General features: G+C 46.0%; 1 protein-coding gene across 1 annotated transcript in view; it reads right to left on the bottom strand.

Annotated features, from left to right (window-relative positions):
* LOC124725978 (leucine-rich repeat and death domain-containing protein 1) overlaps window positions 1–13,998 on the bottom strand; it is a 222,797-nt gene that overhangs the window by 19,692 nt on the left and 189,107 nt on the right. The window lies entirely within an intron of this gene.

The following is a 13,998-nucleotide window of genomic DNA, read 5'->3' as shown; positions in this document are numbered from 1 at the left end:
ATTTATGAGTATTTTATTTGAAGCAACTCAAAAGAAGTCATTGGAATAATAAATGGAAATAAAACAAGGCAGTCATGCAAACCCTCCTTCACAGCACATAACATACAAGTGGTGCATAAAAATGTGGAAATACCAAAAACATTACACTTTACCAGGCCTCATACAGCATAGAAAAACCACTGACATTCAAAACAGATTCCTGTCATCTCAGAAGAATAACTGTTATGTCCTGCTTGGTTTTCAAGGGAATCTTATACCATTATTTCTGCAAAATACTTGCAAGTTCAAGTGCTGATGATGGAGGTGGTAGTAATCATGTGGCTCAATAATATTGAGATTTGATGACTGTGGTGGCCAGGAGAGGTGCTCACAAAACCAATCCTGGCCAATGCAAACTATGTGAACAGGAGCCCTATCATCTAGGAGCACAGCAACATTAATGAGGAACAAACACTGTACCATGGGATGGGTCTGATCAGTCAAAATGGTCACATAATCTTTGGCAGTAATGCTACCTTGCAGAACACCCATGAAGGCAGTGGAATATTGCTGCCCAACTCATCACCAAACCCCCTACACATTTCATTCTTGGCACATAAATTCCACCATAAGTTGGATACAGTGTGCAACATGCCTCATCTTACCAAATGACTTTTTTTCCATTGTTCCATAGTCCAGGTTTTATGACTTTCAGCACTATGTTTTCGTATTCGGGCTTTTGCATCACTGAGGTGTGGTTTTGGAATTCCAGCTAGCCCTGCAATTCCCAGGTTTTGGAGCTCCTTTCTCATTATTTCAGTGCTGAAGGGATTCATTAGTGTGACATTCAGTTCTGCAGTGACCTTTGCAGCTGTCATCCTCTTATTTTTCATCACAGTCCTCTTCAATGACCATATGTCATAATCACTCAACACAAACATTCACTCATGTTGTAATTTAGCAAATGATGTGTTTCCAGTTTCCCTGTGTGCAGTGTAAATCTTTGATACAGTCCTTCTTGAAACACCAAACACTTTGACTACCTTTGTTACAGTAGCACCCACCATACCAGAACTAAAAATATGTCCACATTTGAAGTCACTTAGTTCCAACATAATGCACTCACAACGACACAGAACACTGTTCTGTCCATGACTGACATTTACAACACATTGACGACATTGCACAGATGTTGTTTGTGGTCAATAGCTTTGATGTCCATGGCAATAACACCACATTTAGTGAAAAATTTCTTACAAGTCCTACAAATAACAGAATGTGGCAGAAGGGTCCATGCCATAGAGGTTTGAAGCTTTTTAATGAGCTCCTTGTGAAAAGTTGTTTAGACAGTCCCTAAAGTTGTATTTATATTGTTACTGTTTCTACTCATTGAGTGAACACATGGATATATAAATTACAATGTACAATGTCACACATTTATTGCTTTATACATGTGCTACCATAGTTTTTATCACTTTTTAAAGTTATTTATGTGTAACACAATCAATGGATGTATTATTATGTACCGTTTATATTTTTCCATATTAACACTGCATTGGTATTTTCATATTTCATAACCACTGTCAATTTTGTGCAAAGTTTTCATGTTTATTGGCATTTGTTAGCTACTTAAGGGAAAATATCCTACACATGATAAATAACAAACATTTTCTGTTGTTACAAGTGCCTAATCTTCACGTATTTTTGTACTGTATATTAATCATTTTTTAGCATCAGCCCATGCCTTTGTAGAAATGCAATGTAAGATTTTGGGTCTGAATAAATCAATAAATCGTACTTGGAAGTGGTAAATTTTGTTGGAATGACAAAATAAAAGTTATATGCAGTCAACAGTTATGGGAAGGATAGGTTGCTATTCACCATAAAGATGACAAGTTGGCTTGCAGACAGGCACACAAAAATACTGTTACACATTAAGCTTTTGGCTTTAGCCTTCATCAGAAAAGAAAGACACACACTCATTCGCATAAGCAAGCTCACCTCACACAACAACAACAACATCACACACACACACACACACACACACACACACACACACACATGACCACTATCTCTGGCTGCTCAGGTCAGACTGAAAATGAAACCTGTCGAACAGGAGAAACAATCCCTGGTGGAGTGGGAAAGGGGGAGAGATTGCAGGACGTGGGGGGAGGGGGGACAGTGATCCTGGCAGAGTGTTCAGGGCAGACAAGGCTCTCTGATGTATCATCGGGAGGCAGTGAGAGAGGGAAGGAAAGGAAAATAGTGTGCAGAAAGGAGAGAAGCAGAGAAAGGGAAAAGATCAATGGGTGCAGTGGCAGAGAGCAGTGTAAAATGGTGAGGGGACATGAGTTGGGAGGGGCTGATAGGCGCCGTATCAAGCTTGTTGAACACTGGCATTCAAAATACCTTCTGCCATCCATGATGATGTGGAGTGGAGAACCAAAATAAGCTATCCACATACTCATGAGTGCTCGCACCATGTTTCAGCTGAGATATCAGGAATTGGTGTTGTGTCTGGCCAGTATGTAAAATGAACGATGATAGTTAAAAGATACTGCTGGGTGTCAGAGGTGAGAAGGGGACCAATAATGTCAATATAGATGTGAGTGAAACTCCCTATAGCCTTAGGGAAATCACTACCAGAAGCATGGGCATGCCAGCCAACCTTACTGCACTGACTAGAACACAGCAATGGGCCCAGTTGTGGCAGGCTGAGTGGAAGCAGGCCACATGTAACAATGGGTAACAAGCCTGGTAGTGGCCCTAATGCCAGGTAACACAGGTTGCAGATGCTGTCAACGGCCTGCTGGCAGAAAGTGAGTGGTAGGAAAGGTCATGACTTGCCTTTGGAGGTGCCATAGAACAGTTTTGTATCTGTGTCAGTGATAGGGACATGATCCAGTCAGAGGTCAGTGTTTGAGGCATGGCACTAAGAGTCCAGCCCTGTATCAGCCTCTTGTGCTGCAGCAAGTGTGGCAATATCAATCCAGCCAGAGATGCTAGTGACTTGTAACAGACAATCAGCAACATTCTTGAGGTATGCCAAATGTATGTGCTGAATTGAGAGATGTATTTGAATTCACAGAATAGTTTGGTAAGAAGTGATTGCTGGTCTGCTGAAAGGTGTATGTGTTGGGTTTGTGATGAGTAAGTATCATAAAGTTCCTAGCCTCCATTGATGGGTGAAAGTAACAGATCACCTTGTAGGTGGCAAGCATCTCACTGTCATAGGCACTCCACTGATGTTTTGTAGGTGTGATCTTCTTTGAAAACAAGGCCAGCAGTTGCCACAAACCATTACATTGTTGCTGCAAGGCAGCATTTGCGGTGTTGTGGCTGGTGTTGATCACCAGTGCCAGCTGGGTGTCAAGTGTTGAGTGAACCAGAAATGCAGCATCGGCAAGGCTGTCCTTGGCAGCATGAGGGTCTGCCCAAGGGCTGGGGCAATTGCCCTTAGTGTTACGACCAGAGAGAGCAACTGTAAGTGGCTCTTGATAGGAGGATGTGCCAAGGAGGTGACGGTGGTAGAAGTTCAGCATCCCAAGGAACCAGAGGAGTTCCTGAAAAATTTGTGAGTCCATAATTTCCCAAATAGCCATATCATTTTCCAGGAGGGGAATGATGGAGTCTGCACAGATCTGGTCATCCTGAAATGTCCACTGGGAGGCACCAAAGGTGCATTTGGAGTGGTTAATGATAACCCTGAAATCATTCAGCTGTTGAAACACTGCAGACAGATGGTCACAGTGTTGTGGCAGTGAAGAATAAAATACTGATATGTCATCAAGACACGTGAAGTAAAAGAGCAGGTCATGTAGCACGCTGTTGATGAATTGTTGTCATGTCTGTGTAGCATTCCGGACACCCTATGTCATGTAAAATGATACGAAGAGCCAAAAGTGCAAGGTAATTACTGTCTTTGGGACATCTTCCATGGTGACTGGTATTTGTGTGAATGTCTTTATGCAGCTAAAGGCACTGAACACTTAAGCACCACTGAAGGCATGGCTGAAGTCATGAAGGTCTGCAATCTGATATCTATCTGGGATAATGCATGCATTAAGAGCATGATGATCACCGAAGGGTCACAAGATGTGTCTTTCTTTGGTACAAGTTTGAGAGGAGAGGACCAGAGACTGTGCAAATGACCAATAATGACATCCTGAAGCATAGCCTCAAATTTGGCTTTAGCAGCAGCAAGTCACTCCGGTGCACGGTATCGTGTTCTGTTGAGAACTGGAGGGCTAGGCATTGTGTGGATATGAAGGACTGTGTTGTGCAATACCTCTCATGGTCAGACATGTAATGAAATGGAAAACAGTCAAAAAGTTCCTGGTACTGCCTTAAATCAATAGCTTGGATGACCTTCAGCGCCAAGTATTGCACAGCATAGTGAAACTCAATAACTGAACAACTGGAGTCCGTGATGATGAGACAAGAGCCACCAATGCCAGCAAGAAGCCAAAATGTGCTCAGAAATCAACACCAATGGTTGTCTCTATGACATCTGTGGTGGTGAATTGACAGCTGAAGATGCGGTGCAGTCCTAGGTCCAGTTGCATTGGATAGACACCACAGATGGTGACAGATGAGTTGTTGGCAGTTGACAGGCGAAATGGTGTTGTTGGTCAACACACTGGTAGCAGCATGTATGGATAGACCTGCAGGTTGGAACCAGTGTATATAAGGAAATGCTGACTACCCTTCTGTCTGAGATGAACAAGTGCTTTGAAGCAGCATGGCATTTGTGCACACTGACTTGTGGATGCTGCTGGCATTTGGGTTGTTGCCTGGAGGGCAGCAGCAGGAAGCTTGCTTGGCACATGTGTGGTGGTACCAACACATTGCATTGAAATGGTTTAAGGTGTGCCGGTGAAGGTTTGGTGGTGTGGAAACAGCAGCTCATTGGGCACAAAGAGCAGATACTTGACCATGAGGGCTTCAACCTGGGCTGAAAGCAGCTGGAGTTCCTGGGGGGCCACGGTGGGCACCGAAACATTGCAGTTCATTGTGTTGGTAGCATAGTTGTCATGTCAGAGGTGACACTGCTAGTAGCAACATGAGTTGAACCTGAAGACAGGGCCACAGTGAGGACTTTGACCACTGTGTTGCCAAGACCACTAGTTGTTGCAGTAAGAGTGATTGCTGAGTTGTGAGGATGGCACATGCCTGAATAGCCAGCCAATTCAGCCAAAGTACATGAAGCAGTTCATCTGGTACTGTGCCAGTGTTGACCATGCTGTGTAGGTGGCAGGGGTGCCGTGACAGATTTCTGTAATCGGTGTCATTGGTAATAATAACCCACCAACGTATGCCCTCAACTGAAAAATATGAAGAGGCAATGTGTGAGCTTCCTTTTGAGATGATGGTGTGGCTTGGTTGGTGAAGGTACAGTGATGATGTTAGCAAGCTCAATAGCATAGCACTGTTCAAGTTGGTTGACAACATTGACAACATAAGTGTACTTTGTATTTTCCAATATCATACCAGGGCAATGGAAGCTGGACTTGACCTGCATGAACCAGAGGGCTGGGCGGGTAGCCAGAAAGGTGGCACCCAGGCGGTGTCATGGGAAACTATAGAATGCAGCTCACTGGATGATGATATGGCAGCAATGTCAGCAGCAGTGGTGTGATCAGCGGAAACGATGTTGATGTACCATGCATGCAAAGCAATTGGTCTGTGCAAACCACTTTGGCGTAATTTACATAAGAAGAAGAATAGGCATGTGCTGGTACGTGAAAGACACAATTGTTGATTAACAGTTACTGATTGCATAGTTAGTACAAGAAGCTAGACATAGAAATGTTCGCACTGTCTCTGAACATTACCGATTGTGCGGGTGATCACTTAGTCACTGAACATGACCCGGCACTTCAGTGACCACTGAAGATACTAAAAAGTCTGATGCTTGGGCAACAACTGAAATCACAGAATATCCCATCACACAAGCAACCACACTATCCATCACGTGGGTGATCACCAAATCATAATATGTCCTGTCACACAAGCAAACACCGGTAATGTGGCCTTTTGACACACAGCTATCTTAGCAGTTCTGTAAGCCCCAAGCTTGCAACAGCCATCTGCATAGCAGAAAGTTTCTCCCTTCACATGTTACTTCCATCCCTATCTGTCAATCCTGCCATGTGACCAGATACCTGCACACTACAGTCACCAGCTACTGGTAGAGAACAATAGCTAACTTAACAGTGAGAGTTCCACTGACCTAGCCTCAACCAGTCTCCTTCTCCTCGCGGCATCAATATCAGCTCCCAATTGGCGCTCACACCACTATGGACATGCCAAGCGGTTACGCATACCATGAAGTCTTGAGAGAGACCTGTGCTACCCTGTCTCTACCCCTGCTGCACAGCTGCATGTGTAAATGGTGGTTTGTATCACATCTTCTGCTGAAGACTATTAATTCTGCACCTTGAGTAGGAATATTGTTGTGCTGGTGAAACTCGGGGTGAGACTGCCACCTTGCTTGGTATCCTCCTGTTCTACTGCATCATGCCTTTTTCCATGCCAAACATGCAAACGAGTGACTCTATTCAGAATTTATGAATTTCAAGACTATTTCATGTGTCTGTTTGTACTTGCATAATCAGTGATAAATTGTGTTGCTTGACCATGTGTAAACATTATTCTTTCTGTGGTGCCTACCCTCCCTTGTTCTACCATTGGGTAATCAATTTAAAGGTTAGGTAAGGAAACAATTCCAACACTGATGACCTGACAATAGACTCCATCAACTTAATTTCCTATTTCAACATGGTGTTGGCCATGTTGTTCCATTAGCACTCATTCTACCCTTGTGAATGCGCGTACCCCATTAGCAATTTCAGTTTACATGCTACAGACGCAAATATTTCGCATCACAAGCCATCTGTTCTGTATGTTTTGGCATCCTTCATGCAGCCTAACATCAAAGGCATCCCCCTCCATCCAAACTGATTCCTCACTGCACACAGCAGCTGCTCTGACACCAAACAATGTAATCACGGACTGACCACATGCCTCATGGAACTGGAATACAGCAACCCCAACCTGCAACGTGCAACTCCTGGCAATGCTACCATCACTGGCCCAGCCACCAGCGCCCGACTCCAGGCCAACACTCTGCCGCCATCCCTCCCTGCCTTCATACACTGACTCCCATTGCCCCGCATGTCACCGCCACTCTGTCTGGCCATGCCATGGCTCACATACTGCCCTTCAATTTACAGGACATGGACCTGTGGTTTACCTTGGTGGACATCATCTTCACCTGTTGTGGCATCACCTAGGACGCCGTCAAGTTCACAATGGTGATCAGTCGGCCAAGTGGACACATGCATTGGAGGTCTGTGACACCACAACTGCTACAAGACTCTCTGGTGCTACCTCTTGACAGAACACATTCCGTCCTTAATGCGGCATGTCCGGGTCCTCCTTTCCGTCGAGCAGTGCAGGGACTGGAAACACTCACAATTCCTGCCTCACCTTCAAAGCCTGACAGAGCCACACATGGTCTCCAATGGTTTCCTATACAACTTCTGGCTGTCTCACCTCCTGGCCCAGATACAGACAGCTATGGCATCTCATGCTGACCTCTCCCTCACTGAGCCGGCCGTGGTGGCCGTGCGGTTCTAGGTGCTGCAGTCCAGAACCGCGGGACTGCTACGGTCGCAGGTCCGAAACCTGCCTCAGGCATGGATGTGTGTGGTGTCCTTAGGTTAGTTAGGTTTAAGTAGCTCTAAGTTCTAGGGGACTGATGACCTAAGATGTTAGGTCCCATAGTGCTCAGAGCCATTTTTTTTCTCCCTCACTGATGCCCCCAGCCTCATTGCTCTGGTCCACAAGACGCTGGCCTCCCCGCCTGCAACTGCCACTGCCACATGCCAGACCTACCCCACCTGGCACAGCCATTAGGACGTCACTCTGCTCTGCCAACCACCCCATTTCGCCCCCCCCCCCCCACCCTTGCTGCTCAATGCACTGCTAATGACATCACCAGCCACTCCTGTCCCCACTGCCCTGCAGCACAGGGCACAGCAGCTGGGAGTATATGACATCCTCGCCCACCACAGTGCTGCCTTAATTCTGATCATCACAGTCCACACAGCTCCAGCCACTAGCACAATGATGACTACCACAGTTGCAGCCAAAGCCGACCTGCTGTCACCTCTCGCAACAAAGTTGGGCTCTGCTTGTATCAAAAGCATTTCACCCAAACACCAGCAGCCCCTGGGATTAAGCGTGCCCAGTTGTTGCTTGATCTCCCAGCACTTGTTTGTCCATGATACTTGTTCTGTCACACCATTCCTGATCAACAGAGACTCTCAGTTGTCTATCTTTCCGTGGTGGCCCGTACAGCACCCTAGCACTGCCTCAGTCATCCTGCTTATGACAGTGAACAATTTCATGATTGCCAACTATGGCATACATGACTGCTTCCTCGACTTCAGCCTGCAGTGGGACTTCCCCTGGACGTTCACCCACCTTGACATCACTGACTTGATTAGCAGAGCAGACTTCATCAGATACTATCTCCTGCTTCCTGATGTTGCAAGCTGGCACCTCACTGACAGTGACACAGGGAGGTCAACGAAGTGCACTACTCACTTTGCTGTTCTGAAGCAGGTGGCATATTCTGGCCCCTCCACTACATCAACATCACCTCTGGAACACCTATCTTCTGCTGGCCAAGATGCTTACCACCACACAAATTCAAGTTCGCCACAGCTCAGTTTGACAGTTTGCTGCCACCAGGCAATCAACTTGTATGTTAGATAAGGACAATTCGAACACTGATGACCCAAAAAAGGACTCCATCGACTTAATTTCTTATTTCATCATGGTGTTGGCCATTTCATTCTATTAGAATCATTCTGACTCTCAAGCACAAGCACACCCCACCAGCAATTTCAGTTTTCTTGCTATAGACAAAAGTGCTTCACATCACAATCCATTTGTCTTGCATGTTTTGGCATCCTTTGTGCTACCTAGTGCCATTGGCATCCTCCTCCACCACAATCAATGTCTCATCAAATGCGGCTGCTGCTCCAGCACCACACAAAGTCATCAGGCTCAAGATGGCTCTTGGCATCCATGAGGAACTAAAATAATGCACCATCCCCTACCGATACCTGGTGCCATTCTTATGTGGCTGCAGCTAAACACTGGCTGGAGCTACAATTTTCAGCAGAATTGACTGTACCAAGGCTTTCACCCAGATACTGGTTGCGCCCAAGTACATCCAGAATACTGCCAACATCACACCATTTGGACTCTATGAGGGCACCTTTATAATGTTCAGATTCCATAATGCTGTCCAAATGTGGCAGCGTTTCTTGGTTGGCATGTTGCAAGGCTTCCCTGCTATTTCACCTATCTGGACAACATACTCCAGTTTTCAGTGATGCCAAAGAGGCACTACGAGCACCTCTGCAATATTTTCGAACACCTCCAGGATATCGGCACCATCATCATCAACACAGCAAAATGTGTTCTCGGTGCTAGTGAGGTTGTATGCTTGGGCCATGTCATCTTCTCCACCAGCTCACGTCACCTGCCTGACCAGGTACAAGCCATCCTCGATTTCCCGTGCCCAGAGACATTCAAGGGCCTCCACTGCTTTCTCAGAATGTTAAACTTCCTCTGCCATCATCTGAGGGTTGTCACTGTTATGCAGGAGCCTCACACCACTGCCCTCCATGGCGAATGAACAAAGGTGAACAAGCTGGTGCCTTGGATGCTGCAAATGGAAGACAGCGTCTCTACTGTACACCTGCTCCACCACCTCATTTGCCGTTGTAGTCAATGCCAGCCAGACAGCCATCAGTTCCTGCCTGCAGCAGCATGCCAGCAACAACTGATGGCTGCGCACTTTCTTCTCCAGCAAGCTTTCTGCTGCTTAAGAATGCTGGGGTGCATATAAAAGAGATCTCCTCACCATCTATGAGGCAATCAAATACTTCCGGTCATCAGTGGAGGTCTACTCCAAACACAAGTCCATAAAGTTTACCCTTGCAAAAGTATTCGACCAGTGCTTCCCATATCAATGGCAGCTGTCATTCATATCCAAATTTACTGCCGACATACATAACATCACCAAAACTGACAATGTCATTGCCGACTGCCTCAGCTGCACCTGCACCATTATCTCACCCATGGATTAGGAGGCACTTAGCACCACCCAGATGTGTGACCCACAACTCACCCACCTCTGCCTGGATGCCTTTCCTGGACTCCAACTTATGCCAGCTGCAAGCTCAGACAACAATATCTGGTGTGAATATTCACTGGCTCACTGAGTCCATTTCTGCCCACTGCTGTCCACGAGGTCCCATTCAAATGGCTGCATAACCTGGTACACCCCTCTGTGTGTGTGTCTGCTGCTCTGATGATGCAGTGTTTCATGTGCCCAGGTCTTCAGAGGGACTGCAGGATGTGGGTCAACACCTGCCTCGGCTGCCACGTACATGCCCCGTTGCCACCTATCAAGATGCTTTGCCCATGTTCATGTGGACCTCATCAGCCCTTTGACTTCTTCTGACTGCTGTCATTACCTCCTCACCGTGGTGGACAGTTTCACCTGCTGGCCTGAGGCAATGCCAATACCCAACATCACAGCCACCATAGTAGCTGCCACCTTCATATCCACACTGATCGCCCATCTCAGCTGCCCACACCACATCACTATGGGCCACGGACACCAGTTTACATCCACCAATTTCAAGTGGTAACAGAACGCTGTGGCACTGACCTCCACCTGGCATCAAGCTACCATCACCTGCCAATGGTTCCATCGTACCCTGAAGATTGCTCTCGCCTGCCATAACAACAGATACACCACTGCCCTGCCCCTGATACTCCTCGGCCTACACGTTTCTCACAAGGGTGACCGTGAGATGTCTGCCACTGACCTCATTTATGGCCAACTGCTTGCCACCCCAGGGGACTTCCTGGAGCCCACCACTTGCCCATGGATGATGTCATCCGTGAGTTCATTGTCTACTTGCTGAACTGCATGGCTCACCTGCAACCTACCCCAACCCAGTGCCACAGTGAACACAGAGAACTCATTCATGGCAACCTCACATCATGCACACACACTATGCTGTGCATCGGTGCTCACCAGTCCCCACTTCATCTGCACTACTCTGATTCCCACTGGGCTCTGTAGGGGGACTACAAGACATTTATGTTCCAACTCCATGGCATCCCTACCAGCATTCTGATTAACAGGCTCAGGCCTGTCTACACACAGCCCAGTCCCGCACTACCCAGCCTGATCGCCATCCTCGTCAACATCCCACAGATGCACACCGCCACCACTGCTGACATCGCTGCCAGTGCCACCACCTCTGAAAATGCACCAAGCACCCCATCTGCTGGAGACCCCTCAATGCCGGCATACCCCACCATAACTGAGGACACCATGAGAAACCCATCATGCTATGCCGGAGCCTCCCTGACTGCCCGGCTGTTGGCAACATAGATGACAGCCCCCACCACCCCCCTTGCACAGTGTCAGGCACGTGCACTTTCAGCTGTCAAATGTCAAATGAGGCCATTTCTCCTCACAGCCAATCAGCAATGATGCTGTGCCCTTGCCTCAACAACACCGTGCTGGCAATAGCCCCCAGTGCCTGCCCACCACTGTGTGCATGGCATTGGATACAGGCTCAGGGCAACCTGGCCTGGGTCCCCCCCCCCCCCCCCCCCCCCGCCCCCCAAACCATGCACTCTGGTGGCTTACTCATCACTTGCATCAGCTGCCAGTCCTGCACTGCTACTGGCTGCCATGTAGCAGACCAATGCTACTAGCAGTTGGCTGCCCCGCCCACTTCACACTCACCGCCCTTAAGTCTGCCACCTGCCCCCATCACATGACCAGCAACCACAGAATCAACACCACTGCCTACATCGTCATTGCATGTACAAGACATGAAACCCACTCATACCAGCCTACAGGTGAGGGTGGGGAGGGGGGGGGGGGATGTGGTGACCTTTTTCCACACAACTATCTCAGCAGTTCCATTCGTCTATAGCTCACAACGGTCATCTGCTACGACAGCGAGTTTCTGCCCTCGGTATTACTTCTGTCCCAAGCTGTTGATTCTATCCTGTGACTAGATACCTGCACACTATGGTTGCTGGCTAGCAGGAGAAAACAATATCTTAGGCCATAGTGAGACTTCCACTAACCTAGCCTCGACTAATCACCTTCTTCTCCTCGCAGCATCAACATAGGTTCCTGCTCCGCACTCACACCACTACACACTCATCATGTGGCAACATATACCATGAAGCATTAAGAGACACCTGCACCATGCTGCCTCTACTCCTGTTATGCAGCTGGACATGTAAATGGTGTTTTGTGCCACTTTTTCTGTCGAAGACTATTAACTCTGCACCTTGTATTGGAATATCGTTGTACTGGTGAAACTTGGGGATGAGACTGCCACCTCGCTCAGTGTCTGCCTTTTCTACTGCGTCATGCCTTTTTCCAGCACCAACCATGCCAGCGAGTAACTTTATTCATGGCCCACCTGCATAGAAGCAGTGCCATGCTACGGTTGACACTGTAAGCTCACAGGTTGGCTAAGGCGGTGGTAATGTGGCTGGTTATGTTCCTCCAAGTACTCATGTAATGTTCCACAAATGTCATTAGATTTATTGGCAATGAGAAGGAGAAAGGAGTGAAAGTAGCAGAGAAGGCAACAGAATATGCAAGCAAAATGTTTTAGGTTCAGTAGCTCAATACAAGGAGCAAAGTGCACATAATAAACATTCAATTGGTGATGTGATAAATATGTTATTAGACAGCAATTTCTGTTATATTATGGACAACAAAAGAAAACACTATCTGTGGAAAACCTCCACAGCTTTTGTTACACTGAGCTGGAGTTCAAGGGTAGCAACGAAACTGAGAATAATTGATCTGTCTATGGGATTTGTTTTTAAATCGTATCAGAATAAATGAGTCATTATTTACAAATTAAAGGACATTGCAAAAAGGGTGTGCTACATAAGATGTTTATCAAAAATGAAAATATCAGAATTAAAGTAAACTGTAGTTTAGATGAAATGTGGAGTTATAAATATTACCATGTGAATAAACATTTGCATGAATAAACATTTGCAAACAGGCAGTGTGTCTGCCATGCAAAAGTGCCAGTTAATTTTAAATTTGTTGTGCATGCAGGTAATGAAATGGGTTCTGTTATGACTCAAAAGCAGCACACTGAACTAACATTTAGAAATGGATAGCAAAAATTTTTAAAAAATATATAGAGGTCAGACTTATTTCTCAGTTACCTCCCAGAAGTATAGTCTTTTTCAAAATCCCCATATTACAACAAGCAGAAGAATAAGTCACTTTTCTCTAGTTCTCTAAAAATGAAATACAAGCCTGGCTGGCAAGTCATCACAAACGTTATAATGCATCTAATGAGAGTTGAATATTTGGTATGAGCTAAGTAACTCCAGCTTTCTCTTGTTTATTTCATCAGAAACATTTTGCAAGAGAATGGATTTTTTTGTCTCCAATTGCCACTATATCATCCACAGTCATAATATGTCAAGCGTCTAACTCTTGGAACTGGGAGAACCAATGACTGATGTGTTAACTGCTGTGAACTTAGAAGGTTAGAAAAGTGGTATGTCTCATTAAAAATGTGTATGGTGAGTACTGGAGAGGAGACACTTTGACAGATAAGGAAATTTAAAATATAATAACATTGATTTGCATGGATTCACATGAAGAGTCATCATTATTGTCCATGCAACAAACCAGGTAGTTAAACAGATACTGCCGCAAAGCATAATAAACTGCTAAAAAAATTGAATATAAATATACCACATGTCTTGTTTCTGTTCTTGTTCTAAATGGGAACTTAAGTCAGTGGCAGTGTAGTACAATGCTCAATAGTGTTGATCTTTGCTGTACTGTCTGTGTTTCATGCACCATTTCTGTTCCAGAAGAAATAAACTGTAATGCTCAGACAGAAAACACAGCACTAG

Source organism: Schistocerca piceifrons, chromosome 1 (genome assembly GCF_021461385.2).
Source record: "Schistocerca piceifrons isolate TAMUIC-IGC-003096 chromosome 1, iqSchPice1.1, whole genome shotgun sequence".
NCBI classification, from domain to species: domain Eukaryota; kingdom Metazoa; phylum Arthropoda; class Insecta; order Orthoptera; family Acrididae; genus Schistocerca; species Schistocerca piceifrons.
The sequence above is the reverse complement of the archived record's forward strand: the minus strand, read 5'-3'. Positions and strand labels throughout refer to the sequence as shown.